Source organism: Lissotriton vulgaris, chromosome 5, assembly GCF_964263255.1.
Source record: "Lissotriton vulgaris chromosome 5, aLisVul1.2, whole genome shotgun sequence".
In the NCBI taxonomy this organism is placed as follows: Eukaryota; Metazoa; Chordata; class Amphibia; order Caudata; family Salamandridae; genus Lissotriton; species Lissotriton vulgaris.
In genome coordinates, this window is record NC_141693.1 from 385,283,373 (window position 1) to 385,296,205 (window position 12,833).

Genomic DNA, 12,833 nt, shown 5'->3' on the forward strand with positions numbered 1-12,833 from the left:
TGCACTTATGTCAGAAATTATTTGATGGAGTAGTGCTATTTACCTTGCATACAACTTATTCAAACACAGAACAATGATTTGAATGTGTACGTGTGGTTGTTACATGTTACTTAGCTGGATGGATAGTGTCAGGATCCATTTGATTTGAGCACAGGAAACTTGCATGGATTACAGGGTGGCAAGTAGGAGCTATGCCTTAGGCTAGGGACACTCTTTTGTGAAGTTTAACATTTTATGTGTGACTAACAGAGTTGATCAGCACATTGGTGCCCATTTACAACACAATGTACTAACATGGCCTTGATCAAACATTGCCACTGCAAATCTTATCCATCATGAAGATGAATGTATGCGCCGTGTTCTCCAGATTACGTCCCCAACCTGCATTTCACATGAGCCTGGCCCAGAGTTCATCTACCATGCACAGACATTAGCACACTTGCTGTGTAGTGCCAGTGTGTCAGCATCATGGAAACTGAATGTTCCTGTGCACACAGGCTCACCTTCCTGTCATTGCAGAATGTTTTAATTTTGCAGATCACATGTAGAAAATGTAGCATTGCTCCCTGTAGAGCCACTGCCATACCCACTTTTCCTAGCTGTTACTTTTGGCATTGCCTCATAGTGATGCCACCCTTGAAATGGTGGTACAGCATCTGACTATATGCTAATTGCAGGGCACTACACATCCCTGGCACATTGTCCACTCCTTTCCCAGTGAGCACAGCATTAGAGGATTCCTTATTTCCAAGGCATTGTTTAGCCACGGGAAGTGGCTGACTGGGGACTTGCACTTTAGGATAAGTTCCTTTTGCCAACACATCTTCACTGAAACAGGCATTGTGGTTCCAATATCCGGTGGTCGATATGTGCCTTTAGGAATTTTCATCTATGTGAATATGGTATGCTCTATTTTTGAATGTGACATGTAATGACCCCCATCACAACAAGCTTTTTCCACCTCATTGAGTGTGAGTAGACCTGTCAAGGGAGACTTGTTAGGAATGCTAAATGGAGACACTACTTGTGGCATGCGACTGACTTGGACATATTTCTGCACATGCCTATTCCCATCATTTATGTAGGGCAATGTTGGAATCTTGCAAAAATGTTGTATTTGAGCAATGAAGGAACGGCTAGTTCACACATACTTGGTCATCTCACTGCCTATCTGGGACACAATTAAACTTGAACATTTATCATATGTCCCTCGGTGTACGTTTTGATGGATTCACTGGCTCAACATTTTTCAAGACTTCTTTACTTGAATGGTCATGGGCAACACACATCTGTATGACTGAAATATTTTTATTTACATGAGCATTGAATTTGACGAAGACTGGTCCAGTACTTGGTCATACAACCCCCATATTCCATTGAAGCCCAGTGGAGGGCCTGACAGAGACCTTTAGGGGTAACATGTCCAGAGGAAGAGGCAGAGTTCAGTCAGCAGGCTGATTGCAGTGTCATTGGGAACAACACAAATTTTGGCAGTCCAGGTCGCGTCCAAGCTGAGTGTCGCAGAGTGAATCTGGGGACTGTGGAAGCTGATGTTCCAGGGCATCATAATAAGCATGGAGTGGACTGTAGATGTCTGTGATGGTCTGTAGGTGGCCCTGAATGGGACTGAGACACCCATGTAGCACATCTAATTTGGCCACCAGGTTGTCAAACGCCATCCACACCTGACCAGCCATCTCCTGCTGGACCTCTACTGCACGATGTTGAAATGCCAGAAGTAGGTCCTCACGGTCCTTGGGGACAGCTGTGGTGGTAGGTTCTTGCTGCTGGGTGGTTTGTGCAGGGGTGGAGTTTTAAAGACGTTACTAAATGGCCCTGCTTCCGGAGATTGGTTTCTAATTGAGCCGAGCAACTGTTTGGGGGGTGTCCTGGTTGATGGTTGGAAGCTCTTCATCTTCATCATTAAAGAGTGGGACAGGCTATTGTACAGGAGGTGATGTTTCTCCCTCTGCAATGTAAAGGGGAGATGCAGTTGTATGTATGATCATGCATTGGATAAGTTTACATGCAGACTGCATGACAATATCCATTCAGAACAGTTTACAAGTATGCCAAATGTGAGTGACTAATTTCTACACACATGCAACACCGGTTATGTCCTCTGTTCAGTTGTGACAGTGATGCAGTTGGTACCACATTATTGTCAATGTTGGTTGTCAGTGCACTGCATTGTGCGGGAGTCACCCCTACTCAGTACACCCTGATTGACTGATCTTTTTAGGAGGGGTGGATTGCATGGTGCCACACCTTGCTGTTGGCAATGCAAAATGATTGTTGTTGTGCCATGATTATGTCTATTCAACTGTTGTGATCTGGGTTGATATGATGTGCCACATGATATGGGCAGGGAGGTATGCTTGATTTGCCATGATACACACAGTGTAGATACTTGTTCATTTTGTTAAGTCAAAGGGAGTGGGGACATCTTAATTGATGGATGTTGATCTGCAGGTATGATACAGTTTGGTTTTACTCCCCTTATATCTTTCACCCAGTGACACTTTCACTTATGTGCATTTCCAATGGTGAGATGTTGCAAGCTTGAGAAAATATGGGTCTTGGTCACAGTTGGGACACTTGTGCATTGTTGGCCAGCAGATTTCCTTCTTACATCAGGGGTTGTATGGACATCAGGAAGTGACAGAGTATGACAAGCGTGGAGAATCACGACGCGCGCACTTAGGACCCGGCCTCTCCGGACCCCGCCCGCTCCTGGTCTCTGGTGATTGGTCGGGCGGACTGCCCAATCGGCGTCCGACCGACCCATTTCCGCTCTGGCGATATTGCGTGACCCGAGGACCAGAGGGTGGAGACTCTGGGCCTATTTAGGGTCAACTCCCCGTGACTGGGGTCTCTGTTCCCGCTATCACTCCTGGATTCCTGACTGCACGCCGGCTCCTGGCCATTCTCGAGACCCAGGCCGGCTTTCCAAAATTCCAGAAGCAGAGGGACTGAGCATCGTTCGTGTAGCCAGGTAAGGGGTCGAGTGCCTCAGGGGCCTCGTGGGCAGCCGTGAGTCAGGGTGGGTGCAGGGTAGGGATTGGAGTGTCGCTGCCTTACGGGGCTTACGGCTGTGTGCGGGGTTCTTCGTGGTACGGGCTCCTGCCGGGCGGCCTGAACGGTGCTTAGGGGTGTGGGAACACGGAACTCAGGGCGCGTTAGGTGCTATAGCGAGGTAGTGCGAGGCACGGGATAGTTAGCATGGCGCCAAAAAAGGGTGGACAAAAGCGAAAGGACTCGGAACCTGAATTAGCGCAGATTATGAAATTGCTGCTAAAAAAGTTGAGCAAGGAGACCCCCGATAGCGGGGACTAGAGTGATTCTTCCCAGGGGGAACAGCCCAAAGTAGTAGAGCGGCCGCCCAGGGGGGTGCAACCGAAGGCTGCTTGTCCTCCATTAAAGAAGAAGGCCAAGGCGCAGCCAAAAGGGAAAGGGACGAAGAATAGGCCTAACCCTGCCGGGGGGAATCAGGACGAGGGATCAGTAGGTCCCGTCCCCACTCCTCCTCCAGATGCAGAACGGGTCTTTCCTTCAGATCCTGAACCGGGTGCGGACACACCAGCAGACCCAGTGGGGTCAGTTTTGTCTGAGATTAGGGAAGCGCTTAGGGCGTTGGTGCCGGGAGGCGCTGTACCATTGGTTACGGTCCATCCGGCACCGCTCCCGCCGCAGCCGGTGGCCGCAGTGGTAGCCGTTAGCGATCCATTGGATAGCTTGCTGGCATCAGTTTCCTCCCTAGTGGGCCAATTATCAGCCCCTGAAAGGGTATTAGAGAGAGCGAGCGCTGGGGCGGCAGCACCGTGGGTGCCTCCGCAGGTCACAGAACAGGGCGCATTGCAGGATGTTCAGAGGCAGTTGGCGCTTTTAGTCGAGTCGCGTAAAGCGTTGACCAGCGTAGGGATTGGAGCACAGCCCCCCGCGACAGCGATAGCGGTGCCACCTACAGGAGGTAAGCCTGGTGACACTGCGCTAAGGAGCAGCGAGGTGGGAACTAGCCAGGGGAACATGTTGTCCCAGTCAGGGATGTTAGCTACGCATGTTAGTACGGAAATGCGAGAGAAGATTTGGAGAGGTGCCTACGTGGATATATTCTCTCTTATCAGGCCAAAGAGGCGGGAAGAGGATTACAAGGACAGGGATGGGAAAGATCATTCCTTCCGAGATCGGAGACCTAGGATAGAGGAGACTATAACCAATTGGTTGTTCGGCTTTCACGTCTATGTTACGGTGTTGTTAGAAAAAAGGCCGGAGTTGGCGATTCTGCTGGTGTTTTATACTAATAAGATTGTAAAGACGCACGCCACTCATGGCGGTTCTGCCTGGCTGACATACGATAGGGAGTTTCGCTGGGCAAAGGAAGAAAACCCCTCCATTTGTTGGGATCAGGTTGAGGTCAATGCTTGGTTAGAGAGCGTAAGCAATAGGGAACACCCGGCTAGGCAGCCCTTTCGGGCTTCCCAGGGAGGGCCGGGCGAGAAGAAAGGTACATGCTGGGCATTCAATGGTAAAGGGTGCACGTGGCCCCCGGGGCAGTGCAAGTTCAAGCACGCATGCGCCTACTGCGGTCACCAGTCCCATCCTGAGTCAAGGTGCAATAAGAAATCCAAGGAGCGAGGGGGCAACACCCCTAAGGATATCAAGCCTCCTCAAGCCTAATCTGCCTTCTCCTGTTGACATTGAGAAACTGATCTTTTGGTTGGGCAGGTATCCAGATAGGGCAGCTGCCAGGATGTTGTTTGAATGTTTTTCCAGCGGTTTTCGTATACCAGCATCGCATGTCCCTCCTATTTCCCAGTGTAGGAACCAGGTTTCAGCAAGAACCCATCCTTCAGTAGTGGCCACAAAGGTAGAGAAAGAGCGGGCCTTAGGCCGAGTAGCAGGCCCGTTCCCGGCTGCTCCCTGGGAGAACTTTGTCTGCTCCCCTTTAGGAGTGGTTCCCAAAAAGGAGCCGGGACAGTTCAGGATGATCCATAACTTATCCGCACCGAAAGGTGCATTGGTAAATGATGCCATAGACCCGGCGGTGTGCTCAGTGACGTACTCGTCCTTTGATGCCGCGGTTCAGAAAGTGAGGGAGCTAGGCCGAGGGGCGTTACTGGCAAAAACCGACATTGAGTCAGCATTCCGCTTGTTACCGGTACACCCAGAGAATTATCATTGTTAGGCTTCCAGGTCCAACAGCAATTTTATTACGACAGTTGTATGCCTATGGGTTGTGCCATCTCCTGCAAGTACTTTGAGACCTTTAGCTCCATGCTGCAATGGGTGTTTTCGCAAAAGTCAGGATGTACGGATGTGGTGCATTACTTAGACGATTTCATGGTAATGGGTCCCGCATCGTCGGATGCTTGCGCGATGGCCCTAAGCCAGCTGGTGGCGATGTTGAAGGAATTTGGGGTGCCGCTGGCACCGAGCAAAACAGTCGGCCCTGACACGTGCATGTCCTTCCTAGGCATTGAAATTGACACTGTGGCGGGGGAATGTAGATTGCCGATGGATAAAGTAAAGGTTTTTTTTCCTGTAGCCATTGAGGTGGCATTGGCATGTCTGAAGGTGACGTTGCATCAGTTACAAGTGCTTGTGGGGCAGCTCAACCTTGCTTTGCAGATCATTCCGATGGGACGTCCTTTCTCGAGGTCTATAGCCAGAGCAATGGTGGGTCTTACCCAGAAGCATCACCGGGTGAGGTTAAAGGCAGGGGTGAAGGAGGACCTCAAGGTGTGGCGGGATTTCCGGGCAGATTTCAACGGGCGGGTGGTGTGGCACGTGCCGCCGGTGTCCAGTAAAGAACTAGGACTATACACCGATTCAGCTGGTAGTGTTGGTTTTTGGGCAATCTTGGGCCCTGCCTGGTGTGGGGCGGTCTGGCCAGCGGAGTGGCACTTAGCGGGCCTGACTAAGAATTTAGCCTTTTTAGAGCTCTTTCCCATCTGGGTGGCAGTTACGGTGTGGGCAGAGCGCTTCAGGGACAGGGTCGTGACCTTCTGGTCGGATAACATGGCAGTGGTTCAGGTTATCAATCGGCAGGGGGTGACTTGCCCACACGTGCTGAGGTTGCTGAAGTTGTTGGTGTTGGCATGCTTGAAATTGAATTTGACTTTTAAAGCTGCGCATATACCTAGTGTTGATAACCATGCTGCTGACGCTTTGTCTCGTTCCAAGTTGCAGGACTTCCGGAGGTTCCACCCGCAGGCGGAAGAGCGCATGACGACGTTCCCTACGTCACTGTGGAGAATTGGAGCCCCGCTTTAGCGGGGCTGGTAGGTGCCGCTCTGAGTGACCGCACCAAACGCGCCTATCAGTCGCATTTTAATGTTTACAAATCATTTGTTGAACAGTTGGGTGAGGGAAGGGTCTTCTCAACTGGAACGATGTACGCCTTTGTACAGGCTCTGCAGGACCAGGGCAAACAGTGTCTTATGCTAAGGCTTCCCTGTCGGCGATAGGCTTCTTTGCTAAACTGGCGGGGGAGCGGGATCCTGGGGCTTCATTCTTGATCAGGAAGGCGTTAGCGGGATGGGCCCGATTAGACGGGACACGGCGGGACTGTCGTAGGCCTTTGGATCTCCCGACCTTGATTGATATTTTGGGGGTACTGCCTGTTATTTGCCAGTCACCATTCGAGGGAATCATGCTGGGGGCGGCCTTCTGCCTGGCCTTTTACGGGGCCTTCCGCCTGGGTGAGATGGTGGGGGCCTCCAGAGTAGACCACGGGGGGGGCCTGCAGCTCAAGGATATCTCCGTTTCCCCGGGGGACTTAGTAGTGCGGTTAAGACGGTCCAAAACAGACCAAACAGGAAAGGGGGTCAACATTCAGTTGCGGTCTGCCCCAAGGATAGCAGCCTGCCCCGTATCCCGTATGCAGGCGTACCTGGCCCGACGCCCAGCAGGGGGGGTCGGCTCTTTTCGTCCACGAAAACGGGGATTGCCTGTCGCAATACCAGTTTAAGGCAGTCTTTGGGTTGGCCCTGGGGAACCTGGGACTGGGAGCAGCGGGCTATTCTTCTCATTCCTTTAGGATTGGCGCCGCAACTTTAGCGGCTGGGGCGGGTCTCCCCCCCATCATGGTGAAAGGTGTAGGTCGCTGGACCTCTGATTGTTACAAACGATATGTAAGGCCTGAATTGTTGTAAAGCATATGTGTGCAGTGTCTAACGGTTCCATCTCTCTCCTTTTGATTAGTATGCCCGCTTCCGTGGTATGGGTAATCGGGCACTCTTTCGTGCGTCGCGCGGCGGTGCGCTTGCAGCGAAGAGAGGTGGTGAAACCGGCCGCATTGGGCGAGACCGAATTCGTATGGCATGGCGTTGGAGGGATGCGGATCCGACACTTGAGGCGGATCGTCGAGGAGCTCAGGGCACGAGAGCACAGATCGCCGGATCAGATTGTTTTGCATTTGGGAGGCAACAACATGGTCGACAGGGGGCGCTTGGCTGTCAAGGAAGCCCTACTAGCGGAGTTTGCCTGGCTGGGGCATGTGTTCCCATCAACGAAACTAGTCTGGTCTGGCATGATATCACGCAAGGCGTGGGGCCCAGGAGTGCGTCCTAGATCTTTGAAGTCTCGGTGAGGCGATTGAACGGCGAGCTAGCAAGGTTGTGCTCAGTGAAGGGCCGCTTGCGCTACCTCCAGCACCGGATGATTTCCAGAGAAGCAATGTACCACCAGGATGGGGTGCATTGTCGGACTATGGAACTGATACGTTTATCCAAGAACTCTGAACGCAGGTGGGGAGGGTGTCAGACCTGTGGGCCTTGGCCACCCTTGTGGCGGAGAAGAGACCTGCGATCAGTAAATAGTGGCTAAACAAGATGGATGGGATCCCGCTTGCCGGGCTCTATAGGCCATCTCTGAGGGGGGATATGGCAAGCTCTCCACTGGGAGGAAGCGACCACCGGCTGGGGAGGCTAGGGCGACAGATTTCGAGCCTCCCGGGCGACCCTGGGCAGCCTGGTGGTCGAGAGGTGGGCCCCGGTAATGGCGGACAAGGATAGAAGGGCGGGACCCACCACTCTAAGGGGCAGGTGCACGGCACTTGGCGTAGGATACCCAGTTGCGAGATGCGAACCAGATGGTGTTCCTCCCTTAGGGTTGGGAAGGTGATGGAGCTGATATGCTCATGGAGCTGATATGCTCATAAATGTAGTTATGTTATAACTTGTGATTTTGATATGCATGTTATTGCTTGTCATGTTTATACAATGTGTGAATAAACATGGCCTTTTTAACCCCACCTGAATCTCTGGTGATTTCAAATGTGGGGATCTTGCACGTCTAGGGTTGTTGGGCGGCGGGGGCATATCTGGAGGGTACGGGTCCTATGACAAGCGTGGAGAATCACGACGCGCGCACTTAGGACCCGGCCTCTCCGGACCCCGCCCGCTCCTGGTCTCTGGTGATTGGTCGGGCGGACTGCCCAATCGGCGTCCGACCGACCCATTTCCGCTCTGGCGATATCGCGTGACCCGAGGGTCAGGGGGTGGAGACTCTGGGCCTATTTAGGGTCAACTCCCTGTGACTGGGGTCTCTGTTCCCGCTATCACGCCTGCATTCCTGACTGCACGCCGGCTCCTGGCCATTCTCGAGATCCAGGCCAGCTTTCCGAAATTCCCACCCACCCGTCCCTTAGATTAATGGTTTGAGGGGCGTTCTGCGGAGAAGAGACCTGCGATCAGTAAATAGTGGCTAAACAAGATGGATGGGAGCCCGCTTGCCAGGCTCTATAGGCCAGCTCTGAGGGGGGATATGGCAAGCTCTCCACTGGGAGGAAGTGACCACCGGCTGGGGAGGCTAGGGCGACAGATTTCGAGCCTCCCGGGCGACCCTGGGCAGCCTGGTGGTCAAGAGGTGGGCCCCGGTAATGGCGGACAAGGATAGAAGGGCGGGACCCACCACTCTAAGGGGCAGGTGCACGGCACTTGGCGTAGGATACCCAGTTGCGCGATGCGAACCAGATGGTGTTCCTCCCTTAGGGTTGGGAAGGTGATGAAGCTGATGTGTTCATGGAGCTGATATGCTCATCAAGCTGATATGCTCATAAATGTAGTTATGTTATAACTTGTGATTTTGATATGCATGTTATTGCTTGTCATGTTTATACAATGTGTGAATAAACATGGCCTTTTTAACCCCACCTGAATCTCTGGTGATTTCAGATGTGGGGATCTTGCATGTCTAGGGTTGTTGGGCGGCGGGGGCATATCTGGAGGGTACGGGTCCTATGACCTGCTCCTTTAAGGATTAACTCTACACTCAGCCACTTCAGTGACTGTGGCCTGCATTATGTTAACATGTTTATTTTGCAGGCATTAATTTCATCATGCACTGTCACTTGCCTTGTCAGAGTGACTCACAGACAGGCAGCTTTGCTGGGTAGTGCACATGTGCATGGGTTTGGTGCGAGAATGTTTATGTGTGAGGAGGGATCCCTTCAGGCACATTGGCAATGATGGACTTATTGCTGTTTCTATGTGTGCAGCACAATGCAGTACACATGTACGAACAAATAGCTTTGGCTATTGTGATTTCTCTTTTGTGCATGTCGTCTGTCATGTTTTTCCTTGCATGCATTGTGTACTCCCCTCCTGTTCGCCTTACATTGCGAGTATGGTGCAGCATGACTTTCAATTGTTGTTGCAGGCTGAACAGACAATTGATGACAATATAGGGATGCACTGTGAACGCAACAGAGTATGTGCATTGGTGAGCATGCCACCACCAATGTCAGCACACATGCACCATTTTACAAGTGTGTCTAAGTTGTTTGAAGATTGTACATGTGATAGAAGGGTGACCTTACTGCACATACACATTCTTGTACACAACTCAGACACCCTTGCACAATGGTGCATGTGTGCTGACATTGGTGGTGGCATGCTCACTTATGCACATAATCTGTCGCGTTCAAAGTGCATCCTCATATTGTCATCAAAGAGATGCAGCCCTGTGCAGACAAATTGTATGTACATGGTGTTGAGGCAAGAGGGCTATTTTGACACCCTACCACCTTTCCTGGCAATGTGCCCCTTTTCTCTTTCATGTTTCAATCATTTTGTGGTCTGATAATAATCTTTGGCTATATTTTGAATTGCTTTTCTGTGCAGATTTCCATGTCTGTAACCCCCCCCCCCAATGTGAGCCTTGCAATATATTTGTTGACTAGGGTGATATGTGTCTATACCCCGGGGGATAAGTGTATCTGGGACATTGTGGGTGTGCACTGGGAGATATTTATTTTTGCATGAGTGGCATTGGGCCCATCCACCCCCGTCCCCCCAGTCCTTGGTTGTTACTCACCTTGATGCTGATGTGGCTGGTCATGTTTACCACTAGCCTGTCCCTGGACTCCAACCACCGACTCCTCGCAGATAATTGCAGACAACGGTTCCTCCAATGCATCCAGCTCCTCCTGTGGCGCTGGTCTGCTGTGCTGCCTTGCGATTGGCTGACAGATTCTCCTTGGTCTTGCGCTTAGCATCATGCCACTGTTCTTGCAGTCGTTCACTGCCCTCCTCGCCTCTCCTACAGCATTCACCTTGGCTGCGATAGACTGCCATATTGCATTTTTGTTCCCCAATGACACAGTGGATCTTGTGTTGTTTCTCTGTCACCTGTGCAATGAGGACCTGGTTTTACTGCTGGCTGAACCTCTTCCCCTTGCCTTTCTCCTGGGACTCTGGCTGGTCCTCCTGGCTGTTAAAGGGGTTGATGTCTCCTGCAGTACTGGGTCCAGCTTCCTCCATAGTTCTTCAGAATTTTTTAATTTTTAATTTCTGTTTGTGAAATTTCACGGGCGTTTTGTAGTTGCTTTTTCCGCCTAACATGAAAAAAAGTGGCGTCACATTACGCTTATTAGCGGGCAGTTTCTGGCCGCTGACTGGCCTGCTGCCACTTTTTTCACGTTAGTGGCAAGATTTTTATGGCTGTAACGCTGTTGTTAACGTTGACAATTTCCACCAAAATGTGAATCTATCGCCATGTAGCGACGGCTTGTATACATGTCGCTAACATGGCGATAGTGTTGGGCGGTACGCGGCGATAAAAAAATTGCTGCTAACGTTAGCGATTGTTATCAACATTGTTCGTACATATGCCCCAAAGACCCTTCAGCCAAGAGATTATGGCAGTCATTTTCTGAGAGTGATGAGGTTTGACTTGGATGCCAAACTTTGAGGTGAACCATACTACCTCCTATTACAACAACTTCTTAAACCTGAACTTTTCAAGGGATCATTTGTTTGAAGTTTTTCCTCCAGGGTCACTGGCTAAGAAGCATGGTAGCTTACGTAAACCCAAGCGACCACGCACTGGTTACTGTTCTCTTTGTTTGCTTTGCTCTTTCTTCTCCCTGTTTGATTAATTTATCACAAGATGACAATCACCATTCTAGAAAAAATCCTAAATCAATATATACAATCAAAGCACTGCAGTAACAAATTTAACTGCCTCCTATTCAATAGCTGTCAGTCTTGGAACTGAGATGGCCAAGTCAGGGGATTAAAAGCCTTGACTGAAGTTTGTAAGCCCACCAACATACCGTACTCTTGTAAAAGTCATTTCTTAAAATAACAAATACTATAAATAAAGGGGCTAATTTACCCGAGGTCACTTTTCCCATCGTAAAAGTGATGCACTTGCGGCCCAAGGGGCTTGTAAATAGGCGCCAAAGGGAATAGAAGAGGGGCATAATATTTTATTTTGAGTGCAGCTGGACATACAAGCCCCCCCATCTGAATGCTCCACGAGAAATTATGCTCGGGAAATGGCGGAGGCAAATGGAAATGGTCGCAATGCTTAAACATCAGTCTCTTTTTCAGTTCACAAACTTTAACTTTTTCTCCAGGGCGTTCATTCGTCGCTGGTTCATGCATAATTGCTTTCACTGTGTGATTCAATCCTAGATTCACACACACTCCGTCGCTCGTCATTCGTAGTCACGCACTTTGCGTGGCTTTTATCCACAGTTTCTCTTTCTAGCTACCGAAGCTGCAGAAATAAAAAATAAAAAAAACTGCGCAGATTTGAAGCCGAAAGCTCCAAGGCTTCAACACAGTAGGAGGAAATGCAAATGCGTGTGATAGACCATGAAGTGCAGTTTCCAGAGCACATAAAGCTGGATGGTGCTTAATGATGTTGCCATCCATACTCCCGCAAATGTTGTGAGCGGCGAGAAGAAAATAGCATTTCCTGCCAGGATGCCATTTTAATATTATAAAGAATATCCTTTCAGCTTTCATGAGTGGTTTGCATTGGCACATGTCTTATGGCGTAAATGCTTTCTTGGGGGCCTTTCTCTCTGTACAACGTCGAAGGAGGAGTCGGAGTGCCGGGTGTTTATTCTTGCAGAGCGTTCCTTTTGGAAACCCTGCTCACATTTATGGCTCCAACAGTGTCGTTCTGTTTTCCTTGACAAAGTGGAGAAACTCAATGTTGTATTCGATGGACCGTTTCATGAGATGTAAGGGAACGCTGATAAAACAGATGACACCAAAAAGACAACTGAGCAGATCAGGGGTTTCAAATCCTCAATTTTGCTTTTAATTTTTACCTAGTTCATTTAATTAAAGCAAACGATACCCGATCGACACTAAGTCATTTTTCTAAAATGCAGCATGTGATTAACCCCCAGATTCATCAAGAACACATTTTGCGATTCCTTAATAGCGAAAAATACCGATTCACTATTAAAGGAACAGCAAAATGCTATTCATCAAGAAATCACTTAAAAAATAGCGATTTCTAATAATTCCTTAATTGCGACTCGCAATTAAGGAATATCTCCCCATTCATTCCTATGGGCCTAAAGGCCCATG